Source organism: Zonotrichia leucophrys, chromosome 5 (assembly GCF_028769735.1).
Source record: "Zonotrichia leucophrys gambelii isolate GWCS_2022_RI chromosome 5, RI_Zleu_2.0, whole genome shotgun sequence".
Classification (NCBI taxonomy): Eukaryota; Metazoa; Chordata; class Aves; order Passeriformes; family Passerellidae; genus Zonotrichia; species Zonotrichia leucophrys.
Genome location: NC_088175.1, coordinates 7,750,991 through 7,763,310, shown reverse-complemented (window position 1 = coordinate 7,763,310; position 12,320 = coordinate 7,750,991). Strand labels below are relative to the sequence as shown.

At 47.6% G+C, this 12,320-nt stretch overlaps 1 protein-coding gene across 3 annotated transcripts in view; it reads right to left on the bottom strand.

Moving 5' to 3' along the window:
* Positions 1-12,320, bottom strand: part of BCL11B (BCL11 transcription factor B) — a 96,698-nt gene that overhangs the window by 78,633 nt on the left and 5,745 nt on the right. The window contains exon 1 of one of the 3 annotated variants that reach the window (XM_064715233.1): positions 9,459-9,558. The exons of the other annotated variants lie outside the window; for them this stretch is intronic. The gene's annotated coding sequence lies outside the window, so the exon portion shown is untranslated. Of the gene's footprint in view, positions 1-9,458; positions 9,559-12,320 lie in introns of those variants that run through there. 3 annotated transcript variants of the gene reach the window in all.

The window sequence follows — 12,320 nt, the reverse complement described above, 5'->3', positions numbered from 1 at the left end:
AGGGGCAAGAGGCAAGAGGTAGAAGGTAGAATGCATTGCCTGGCAACAAAAATGGTTAAGCCTCGAAAAAAGGTAGTTTAGAAACGGAATCACTCCCATTTCTGCCTTCCAGAATAAATAACCGATCAGCATATCTACCAGCTGTATTACAAGTTGCATCAGAGCTCTCTAGCAGCAAAGCAGAGAGCGGCAGCAGCAGCGGCGGCAGAAAAGGACGGGGACCCCAGAGCAGTGCCCAGGCATGGACCATCCTGCTGGAGCCAGCCATGGGCACAAGGAGGCTTATGCTTCCCAACTCACCCACTCTGAAAATCATTAATTACCGTTTTCCTCTTAATCTAGGTTTAAAAGGAGTTTGAAGACAATGCTAAGCAATTAATTCACCAATTTATATCATGAAAAGATGTCTCCTTGCCTTAGTGAAAATGTGACTATAACCCTGTGCTGAAAAGGCACTGCTGGGGAAGGGAGCGGATACCTGCGAAGAGTGTGTCACGATGCAAAAGGTAATTATTTAGTGCTGCAGTTCCCTTTAATGATCTAACATTGAGCAATATTGTTTATATTGAAGAGAGCTTGCACCTTAATTACCAATTACATATACATCATTTTAGAGCCAAAAGAAAAGGACTGTGAAAAGGGTCTTTTAGAAACGTGCACGCAATTTGTGGCCAGAATTCCTATTAAGGGGGAAGAGTGTGTCAAAATATTTAAAAAAACTGTACAGAGAGGCACACACAGGCACGAAGATACACAAGTGAGAGATGGGACAAAGAGCTGGAAAAGACAACACGAAAACAGGAACTGAACCAAGGGTCGTAAGAATAAAAGATGGCACGGGGGAAAAATGCTTGTTACTACTTTCACTAACATTCCTGTAAAGCCTTTTGATTAAAGTCTGTGTCTTAAATTACAAAGGCTGAATTTTGGCATTTATATATATGTAACAAATATAAAGAAAGCATGGATCTCAATTTTATTATATTTTTGATGTGAGGATTTATTTTTTTTGCCTGTGATTTAGATCGTGCTCTTCTGAAAATGTAGCAAAATTGCTGCAATTGATAAGGGTCCTGACCAGGAGTCTGTGGAAACATGAAGGAGGTTTGAACAGCTATACTCTTATGAATTCTTTCTTTTCAGTTCTACACTTCATTTGAATATTAGTTAAATCCACATATGCCTATTCGCTTACACTCGCTCACTCTCTCTTTCCAAGGACTCTGCAATGGCACTTTTTTAAAATAACATCTGGTATTCCTTCATATTTTGGCAGTCGTCACATCACCAAAAATCAGCTTTTCGTTTTCTTGGTACGCCGAGCCCTCATGATCAGTAGTAATTGGGTTTCAAACTATCAAAAGACTTTTTTTTTACTCAACTCTATTTCTGATTTGAGCTTAATAAATCATCAATCATGCGACCAGCTATTCACCCAACAATGCGAAAGCTATATTACATCCCCTTATTCACAACATGGAAAACAGACATAAAAGAATGAAAAACAAAATACTGAATAGATCTTCAAATGCATTTTATCCATGTCAATTTGCATTTATTTTTTTTACTCAGAATTAAAAAAAAAAAAAAAAACAAGAAAGAAAAGGCTTCCTATTGACAACTCAATTAAGCCATTAAAAACCTACATTCAAGTAACATTACAGGAGAGATTTAAAACCCACAAAGGGAAAGAGAAAAAAGCCTGCGAGTCCAGCCCATAACGCATTGGGTCATGCCTGGTTAATACAACAGCCAAGATCTTAGGCTGTTTAAGGAGCCCTTTAATACCAGTGGGGCAATTTAGGCCAGTCTCAATCTAAAGTTCTGACTCTGCTTGTGTCTGTGGGTTTAAAATGAGTCGCTTCACATTATTTGAATTTAACTCTGTGGTTTTATTGCTGTTGTTGGTAGATGGGTTTAGAGGTAGGAGGGTGTTTATTCACAAGTATTTATTTTAAATTAATTTTTATTTTTAAGAAGGAGAAATTAGGCCACACAAAATAGGAGGAGGGAAAACATCTCATGTCGCTTACATGGGAAAAGTAAAAAAAAAGCAAATGAGCTATTTCCAGCCAGGACTCGTGCCCTGGTTCTTTCAGGCGTGTTAAGGTGTGCCCAGTATTTTCCCTGCATCCAGAGATTCCTACACAGAGCATTGCCTTGGCACTGCCTGCCTAGGGAGCACTGTGAGTTGGCAATGGGCAATCTTTGGGGACATGAGTGACACAGTTGTTATGTGATGGCTTTCTGAAATTAAAGCAACCGGACAATCTAAATAATTTGCTTTACTCAAAAAAAAAAGTGTTACACTTGCTGACTGGACTCTAAGCAGCATCTCCAAAGTCTCTGGCTGTCTACCACACCAAAATACAGTGGACAAAGCTCTTAATTCCATAAAGACACTGTCACAAAGCCACCAGCACTCCTGCTCCAGCGTGGTGACATCATTAGAGCATATGTGCCCCATGCAAACAATGCTCTCATGCCCAGTATTAAAGTGAATGCAAATGCTAACTAATTTCTGCCTGTCAGTTGTCTCAAAATCTTACCCATTAATAGTGGAAAAGACTGTTTTGCTAAAAGTCATTTCCAAGGCTTTAAAGGACAGCCCGTGGATGCTTGTTCACAGAGTTTGGGTGAGGCTGGGTCCAGACAGCAATCATTTATTTTCTTGTCTTTTTATTGCTTTGCAGAACCAGGGTAAGAAAGGATCTAAAAGTTGCCAACCTATTCTTTTCCTTATTTTTCTTGTTCTACAGTATCAAAATGAGGCAAAGGGGGCAGAGGAAATGTTTTGGTGTGGGGCCAAAGTGTTGCATGGGAAACTTCCCCCCCGTGGCTGCTTTCTGCACAAATCAATAACGGGGTGGTGGAGGCAAGCACTGCCAGTGCCTTCGCTGCAGAGGTGCTGCTGGGTGCCCTGCCTGCCCCAGCACCCTGCCACAGCCACTGCCCACCCTTGTGCCCACCTGGGGGACAAGGTACAGGCTACTCCCGGGGCCACTCTTCTCTGGGACAAGCTGGGGGAGCTGAGTCCACCATAGAGACACATCTCCTGGTAGCCAGGTACAGGATACTGCCTAGAAATGTGCTGCAGCACGTCAAGTGCTCTGTTCTCCTCAGTCACTGCTGTCTTGAAGGTACAGCCAGAGAGAGCTCAGACTAGTTGGGGAGCAAGCACAAAGGACTGACTTGCTCTTCAGGGTGTTGGCCCAAAGCAGGCCTGAAAATTATGTCCCTTCAATCAACACCCACATGTCACATTTACTGTAACATCAACATGCTTAACGGAAAGTAGCTCGAATCACACGCTCTCAGGCTGGGTTATCACCGAGATCGGTGTCAGGATCCTTGCTGCACAAAGACTAAAGCTGCTCAGAGCGGGCAGCACGGCTCTTTGCCGTCGAAGTTTATCAATAACCTTCTTCCAGAGCATCCCAGCAGCTCCCTGCAGCCACAAGGTGCACAGTTGAGATTACGCCTACATATTGCACCAGCAACATCACACTCAGCGGTACCAGGCACCGCTTATCGGACACCAGTTTTTAATTTTTCTGAAGACTGCAAAGCAGTTGTTTGTGGTATTTAGTTTTTTTTCCTAAATACAAATCTGAGGCTGAGTTTGCCGAAAGAGACAACTCGATGGAGAAGCCCCCAAAACACAGGGGACCGCACGGTGCCTCACTTCTCCGGCATGTGTGCAGAGTGCACAAAGGCAGCGGAGCAGCGGCGGGCGAGGCTGTGCCCCTCCGTGCCGTGCGAGCGCGGCCCCGCTGCGGCCGCAGAGCCGCGGTCCCGTCCCGTCCCCGGCGCCAGGTGCGGGCGGCAGCGGAGCGCGGCAGGTGCGGGGCCCGGGGCGGGATGGAGAGGCAGCCCCTCGGCACCGCACCGGCACCGGCACCGGCGGGGCTCGGAGGGTGCACGACATGACCCGGCCACTCCAAGGCTTCGGCACCCGCAGAGGGCTGCGAGGGGAAGGATGTGCTGCAGCACTGCTACCTCAGACACCTTCTGAAGAAAGCCGAATCTCTCAGAAAGCAGTTTAACCCTCACAGCAGTTTAACCCTACACACCTGAGGCAGAACAACCACAAGCGTTGCCACAAAGAGACACTCAACACATCAGGATTTAGGGAAAAGAAGGAGGAAAATGACATAATAACCACGCCAGAACACAAATAGGACAAAAGACAAGAATCTGCACAAATCTCCAACACTTGTCAGATGTTATTTCTTCAGAAACTATGTACTGTGTTACGGAAGATAGTAGTGTATCTCTTAAGTAAACGATACATTCATAAAAAAATATTTACTGCTTTTGAAAGCAGAAAATATATAGGCTCTTCTATAGACTGCAGAAGCTGTAAATCTCTGCAGATAAAATGGGATGTGATGATGTGATATAAAAGCACTCTTTGTTCCCCAGTGAATACATTTGTTTTATTTAAAACTAAACGACAACCAAGGAGAGAAAGGAGTGCTGGGTGCCACAAAAGGAGAAGGAGCGGTATTTGGGTACAGGCTTTCAACTGGCATAGAAAAGAATACTGGAAGCAGAGATTCTTACCCAAGGATTTAAAAGGCATGATCAAAATTAAGTAATTAGTTCTGAGCATGTATTAAACACACAACAGATCTGTTCTTTTCTTAAATATCAGACTCAAAAGAGACTGCATTTTTCAATTGTTTATGGCACACTGTTGCTCATATACGATTTTCTTAAGCCTTTTTTTTTTTTACTTTCATTGAAGCATACTCATTATAACATTCAGCAAATTTATGGCTTCTTCCAGTGGCTTAGTAAAAGGGGTCATAAAAAAGTTAAGTAAACCAGTATGTTTTTTTCCTCTCCCTTAACTTTGGATTCCTTTTTTGTACTGTGCTGTCTAGTGCTTAGTCTTTGGAAAGTACCTTGGGCATATCCAGCACACATACAAATTATCAGCTGCTCCAGGAAAAAAACAAAACGGAATTTCTTGCACTGAGGCAACTACACAAAAGACTTGCATATGTCAAAAATACAGAACTAAGTCCCTGTGAATGCTGCACCATTAATCAAATCCCCGATCTGGTGTCACTTTTGCCAGTAAAATGATTATATTCTTCTAACCCCCTTCTACTGGCGCGTGCCTGCAATGCATGAAGTGTGTCCCTCTACTTTAATTTGTTTTCGAATAGCCTGCTTTAGGCATTTTTTATATATCCTTTGAAAAAAAAAGAAAAAGAAAAAAAAAGAAAAGCAAAGAAAAAAAAAAGAAAAGCAAAGAAATAAGCTGCTACTTAAAGCTCCAGCAAGGGTCTACAGCACTGAGCAAGCAACAGCTTTTTGAGAAGCAGGGCAGACAGCAAGAAAATTTAACTGATGTTCAGGAGCCTCTGAGGCTGCAGCTGAGTGCCGAGAAATGGTGTGCAGCCTGCCCAGATACATTTTAAAAAAGTAAATAAACACCGAGGAGGAAGGTGCTATAGTACAAGCAGCTGAATGAATCATGCATTTATCAATGCACGCAGTTATTGATGCCTTTTCCCTCCCTCATTAAAAAGATACATACATATAAATCCATCTACAGACGAGGCTGATGCTTCACCAAGTGCTTCAGTGGAATTGCTAACTTTAAAGCATGTGGGTAAACCCCAGTCACTCTTTATTTTTCCACATGCTTTCTCTGGACGGCACTGAAGGGAGGCTAAATTCAACCAACAGCTGCACTGCAACCCTAGAGAAACCAAACTGCAACCAAAGAGTAGGAAATGCTCTGGCGAGGAGGCTGAGAGCCATTTTGGGGTAACAGGTCTCCGCAGGGAGGCTTTTCCACCAGGCTTCGACCTGAGGGAGTGGGAAGGGTGCGAGGCAGAGGAGGGAGCGAGAGGAAGGGGAGCGTGTGTGTGTGTGTGTGTGTGTGCACTTGGTGGGTAGAGGAAAGGGAGGAGGGGAGAGGGATAGTTGTTTCTCTTGATAAAAGTTAACAATCATGCAATGGAAGGAAAGCCACAGTAAGTGAAGTCTGAGGTTTTGGGAGGGGAGGAGGGAAGGTTTTCCCCATGGCTGTGCAACACTAAGCATCAGCAACGGCCCAGGCACTGTGCTGTACAGCTAACCAGTCTGTCAAATGAGCTGGCTGCTGTCTATACGCTTCCAACTACCTCAATTCAAACATTAAATGAAGTAGAGAAATCATCAGATAAATTACTGGTCCTCTCTACCCAAGAGTGAAGGGTTTCTGTACAGCTGATGACAGCCCTGATCCTTTGTCTGACCTAATTTACTTCTCTTGAAGGTTAGAATAAAGCGCACTTTCCTGTCATAGGATAACCTCCATGCACATATTGCACCCTAAAAGTAAGAAGACGCTTCTCCTGTGTTAATAGTGCTGTAACTCGATGGAGTTCTCAGGATGAGTGAAACACATATCCAAAGTTCCCCGTGTACACGCCACTAAATTATACATTTGGGCAGGAAAATGTCCTGCTAAAGTCTGCCCACGACACGCAAGCCGACTGCAGCAGAGAACAGCACGAGCCCGTCGGAGAAACCCGTGAGCTGCTCAGCAGCAACTTCTACGTGACAGATGTGATTTTGTGTTTATTCCTCTAGAAAAGAAAGAATGCTTATTTTCTTTTGCAGGAACTACCGATAGTTTGCTCTAAGGATCAAAGTACGTTAAACTGTCTCATATCAAATCCTCTCTGCAGAAGTACATGCGGCTTTCTGATATGTAATAGAAGCCAATTTCTGTATATGTGTGCCTGCTTTGTTGCTGCACACATCTTGCCCTACAACTCCAGCTTCTTCACTCTGTGTTTTCACATCCACTGGAACAAACATACAGATCTCCCTGGGTTCCCCCTACTCCCCACCAGGCAGGAACTCACTCATGTGCAGGTATCATTACCCCCATCACTATCTGACAACAACAAAATTGAGAATTTAAACACTGTCTGTTGACAATAAAAAGCACCGTTAAAAACTAATTTTAATTAAAACCCCTGTCCGCCCGAGTCAATTAATCAGCCGCGATTTAGTTAAAAAACAGACTCGTCTCGCTGTCAGCCTCTCTCGGCTAGATCTCGGCACGGAAATCAATAGCACAACTTTACGGCGGGCGCGCCGGGAGCGCGGTGCGCGGCGGGCGGCGGTGCGGGCTCGGCGGCGCATCCCGCGCGTCCCGCGGCGCGGCCATCGCGGCCATCGCACGGGCTGGGAGCTCCCCCTAGTCGCCAAGCCCCGCCACTGGCGGCCGGGACGCGCGGCAGGCTCCGGCAGCCGCCGAAGTTTATTTTGGAAAGTGTTTTCTATCAACAAACAACACAAAGGGCAAAGGGATCCAGGTAGGAAATGCGGAAGACGAGCTGAATATAATGTGCGAGGCGTTTTGGAAGCAAGAGAGGTTTGCTCGCAGCCAGCTCAGCCCTGGGATGGGCAGCTGAAGTCAAGCAGAGTCTATAAATGATATCAAAAATTTGTACTACTTCTTCCAGCGCACACTTCTCTAAGTCATAATTATTGCCAAATATGCCACAAGACAACCCTTTGTTCTGCAGAGAAACACGCATTTTGTGCAAAACAAGGGCTCCCACCATTTCTATTAAAGGCAGCCAGTTTGTGGAATCTTAAAGAGTTTTATTTCTCAGTATTTAAATAAGCCTGACAAAATATGCTCTGCATCTGCCGACCAGAAAAAAAAACTGCAAAATGTTTTCTCACCCACTGTATATCTATTTAAGCCACCGGACACACCAACCGAAAAGGGCAGAACAACCCACAGGCACAACCTAGTTACTCTGCAGCAGTTTTAAAAAATATTTTTAAAGAACATAAACTATGAAAATGTGCCAGTATTCTTTTGACTTATTTTGTAAGTCCAATACAAATATATTCAAATGAAAGACAACCTGGAAGTCGACAGCATACAACCTTTATTTTCCCCTGTCCTATTTAAAGTAAACACATGAGATGTCTTTTAAAATGCTGTGCTTTTCTGTGCACAGCCATGCAGGTATTATGAAAAAGTCATCCATCCTTAAAATAATAGTAATTTCCTCTCTAATTCTTCAGTCACAGCTTACATTCCCTTTGTATTAGAGTTGATTACATTGGTGTGGGTTTTGTTCTGCAGGGAAAGTGCGTTAATTGCACTAAATCTAAATGCATTTTAAGAGAAGCTCCTTGGAGCAATTTGCAAAACTTTGACATGCAAAAAATCATAGGGGTTTTTGTTATGATTTTTAATGACTACGTACAAAACAAAGTGATACAGGAAATTATTGCTCTTCCTAGGAAACCTGTTGACCAGGTACTGAAGACCTGTCTTGGGAAACCTGGTTCTCTGCCTGGAATTGTATGATTTTTCTGTGCCTTTCCCTCTCAATCTTTGCTGCTGCTCTAGAGAAATGTTCCAGCTTTGCCGCCTTCTGCAAAACTGCTACCAGCGAGCTTTTCACATGCTCTTGCCTTTCACATTTCCTTCAAATGCAAAATGCAGGGCTAGTTTGAAAACAGATTTCTTAAGTTAAAAATGGAAGATCTTAAGCTGGAAAATCAGCAATTTGAACAGAACCAAAATAACATGTCTTTGCACAGAGCAGCTCAACACTTCAGCCTCCTCTCCTGTACATAATCAGCTCTTTTGCATTGTCCACCCATTTAAATGAGCCTGGCTGCCAAGTTTGCTCTGTCCACCAGCAGTGGAGAAAGGTGCAGATTTGCTTTTCCCTCTCCATGTGTTTCACCTCTTTCTTTTGTCCTGCTCACACACAGTTACAAGGCTGCCTGGGTGAGCCTGGCAAACACAGGCAGGCCACTCCGTTTTGCAGCCTCAAAGACCACTGTGCTAATGAGATGCTGCAACTCTGGAGCACAGCAACATTGCACTTTCTCTCCTTTTTGAGTTTGTTTGTCTTACACTCAGGACATAAACGTTTCTCCAAACACCAAGTGGAGGCAACCAAATAAACTCCAGCTGAACAGTGTCAGAAAGCCCTTCCCTCTCTCTGTCTCTCTCCCCATCTTTCCTTGCCTGGCAGAGACCTCCAATCCATCCTGAAGTGCAGCTCCCCTTACAGATGCTAAAAAGGGAGACAGGGCAAAAAGAGCCCATGCTAAACACGATATAAAAACAAGATTTCTGAAAACAGTATCACTTCATCCTGGCTTTGGGGGCTTGGCTTGGGCTTGACTCTGTTGTAAGTGCTTTGGTTCCCTATTCTGTTTGCCCACTACTTTCCAAACTCCCCTTTAGAGAGGACACAGCCTGGCTGCTTTTCCCCCATGAATGACACTTGCCAAGGAGTGCAGAGGCTGCGACCCCCTCTCGTGCAAGGCTGCAGCTGAGGCTCAGACCTGTGCGCTGAAATGCAAAAATGCTGAAATGCCTGCGCTCCTGTTCCTGCTCCTGCTCCCCAGCCCAGCCCCACGCTGCAGCTCCCCCCCGCCTCCCACCACCTCCTTCCCCTGGATACCTTCGGTTTTTCCTGCCTCTGTTCAGTATGCAGCCTGATTTCTCCGCCAGCTTCCTCGGGATGGAGAGATAGATAAATACAGGAGGGGAGGGAGGGAAGCTCGTACTGCTCTGCTCTCCATTCCTCCCCCAGCCTTCCCGCTAAACCCATTGTACGCGCAGCTCCTCGGCACCTTTGAATACTCTCCTGCCTCATTATTTACCTTCAAGTAAAGCGATCGGAAAAGGAGATCAAATTGGAATAACAGACCTACCTGACTCTCTTCTCCACCCCCCTTCCCCCCCTCCCCAGCAGCAACAGCGGCGAGAAAAGAAATGTTTCACCCATTGAAACAAATTCAGACGTGCACAACAAAACAGATTTTCCGCACACCCCCTTTCAACACCCCACATCTCCTCGCAAGTGAGACAGAAAACAAGTGGGAGAAATTACACTGGGCGATTTAGGTGGCTGTTGATGCTTTTTCTTTTAAAAAGAATTTAAAAACAGAAAGGAGGGCAAAATAAGAAGGCATCAACAAAAAGGATAAGACATTTTCCAGACTGGATGGTTAAAATCAAAAATGCAATTAATGAAGGGGAGGAAGTTGAGGAAGGGGGGAATCCACCTTTTATGGTGATGCAAATCTGGTTCCAAAATAACAATGAATTAAAAACAACCCCCCCAGAAAAAGCTGAGTACCAGATGCATCTTCATCAAGGTTCCACCAGCTGATGGGCTGGAGGTGGGGTGAGGGGTACTTTTTAGAAAATAAAGACGCACATTTAAAAATACATATTATATATATACACATATGTATGAATGTATATATTTTTATATATATATATATATATATATATGAAAAAAAATACAGAAACAGCGAAAGAATTTTATATTTCAGAACTCAAACCGTCCCCCAACAGCCCTCCGCTATGAAAAGAAAATCCCAATGGAGGTGGAAAAATTATACACACATATATATCTCGATTCCCAAGGAAATCTTACAAACAGAAATTTATCACCGGTAACAAAGAAAGAGAGGAGCTCGCAAGCACCAAATGCTCCTGGCAGATGGCTCCTATTCTTGGCTTTCAGGGGAGGGGAGAGAAGCCGGGGAAATATTTTATTTATTTATTTAAATTTTTTAAAATCTCAACATAAATATTCGGATCCGCCGCGGCTCAGGCTCAGCCCCGGGCTGGCTCCGTGCGAGCCGCCGCCCCCCGCAGCACAACAACTTGCGGACTCGTCCTGCGGGCCGGGGGGGGCCGGGGTCCGGCCGGGCTCGCCGGGCGTTTTTTTACTACCCCCCAAACTTGTCCTTTGCTATAGGGGGGAGATGGGGACCCCCCTGACCTCCCCCTTCGCCGTGCCCGGAGGCGGCGGAGCAGCGCGGGGCGCTGGGGGCCGCTCGCCCCGGGAGGCGCCCCACATTTCCCCCCCGCCGCTCGGCACAGGCCCCCGGGGACGGGAGCAGCGGAGCGGGGCTCCCGCTCGGGGACCTGCCCCCTACTCTGCCTGCAGGCACTCGTCCCTCTCCCGGAGCTGTAGGGGTGGGAACGGGGAGGAGGGGGATTCTGGCGCTGGGGGGAGGGGGGATGCCTCTTTCCCTCCCCCCCCCCGCTCTATTTTTTCCTTCCCTTTTTTTTGGGGGGGGGGGGGCGGCGGGTGGGAGTATATGTGTGTATTTTCACTTACAATGGGAGCTTCAGCAAAGTGCAGCCTCCACTCCTGCCCCGCAGGCGAGCTCCCGACCCGCATTTCGTGCACTCCATCCCCGGTGCCCGACTCGGCTTTCCCCGCGCCCCCCGCCACCGACGGACACTCCGGCCCGCAGCCGGCCCCTCGCAGCCCCTGCCCTGCCTCTAGCCCCAGCCGAGCTGGTTCTGCCTTGCCCCGCGCTTCGCAGAGCGCTTTTCCCCCGCCGGCGCTGCACCTGGGGCGGGCAGGGCGCAGCTGGCCGTCTACCTGCCCCGCGCTGCGGTGCCGGGGGGCTCGGCCCCGCGCCGCCGGCCCGGCGTCTCCATGTGCTTCCCGCTAAGTCCCCCCCGGCCGTTCCGCGTCTCCCTCCCTCGCTGCCCACCTTGATCCTCCTCCCCCACCCTCCGCGGCTGTCACGCCGAGGCGAGGCTCTCGGCCAACTTTTCCACCGCCCCGCGCTGCCCCCGGAGCGGGGCACGAGGAGCGGAGCCCCGGCGGGGCGGCCCGGCCCGGCCCGGAGCAGCGCCCTGCCCGCTCCGCGCCCCCCGCGCCCGCAGCCGCTGCCCGGAGAGCCCCGCGCCGCGCCCGCCCGCCGCCGCCCCTTCCCCGCCGCACGCCGCCTGCCCTCCCGCCCGCCCGGCCGCCTCACCTCCGCACCGCTGCAAAAACGCAACGGCAAACTTCGGGCTTCTCCCCCCCTCCACCCCCAGCCCATCCCCCCCAGCGCACACCCCCCTCCCCTCTTTAATTCCCTTCTCCTCTCCCTCTCTCTGAAGTCATTTACCAGCTTTGTTGCTCCTGGAGTTTCCCCCCACACACACCCCCCTCCCCAACCGCTTCCTCCCCTTCCCTAATTTTTGCTTCTCGATTTCGGCTCGGTTGTTTCCAAGTTCAAACTTACGTGTGATAATCTCTCTTTGTGACAATGCTGCGGGTTTCCCTGCTTGCGCGGGACATTGCCCTGGCATTACACTGGCATCGCCCTGGAGAGCTGCACTGGTTTGGGGGATGTGTTGGGGGGCCGATCCTCCCCTCTTTTTTGTCCCTCCCTTATTCTCCCTTCTTCCTTATCAGTCTCCTCATTTCCAAAAATCAAAACGAAAAAACCCTCCCTTTCCCCCTCTGTCTCACTTTATCCCCCCCTCCTCTTCCACCAACCCTCGCCCCCTTTCCCTTCTTTTC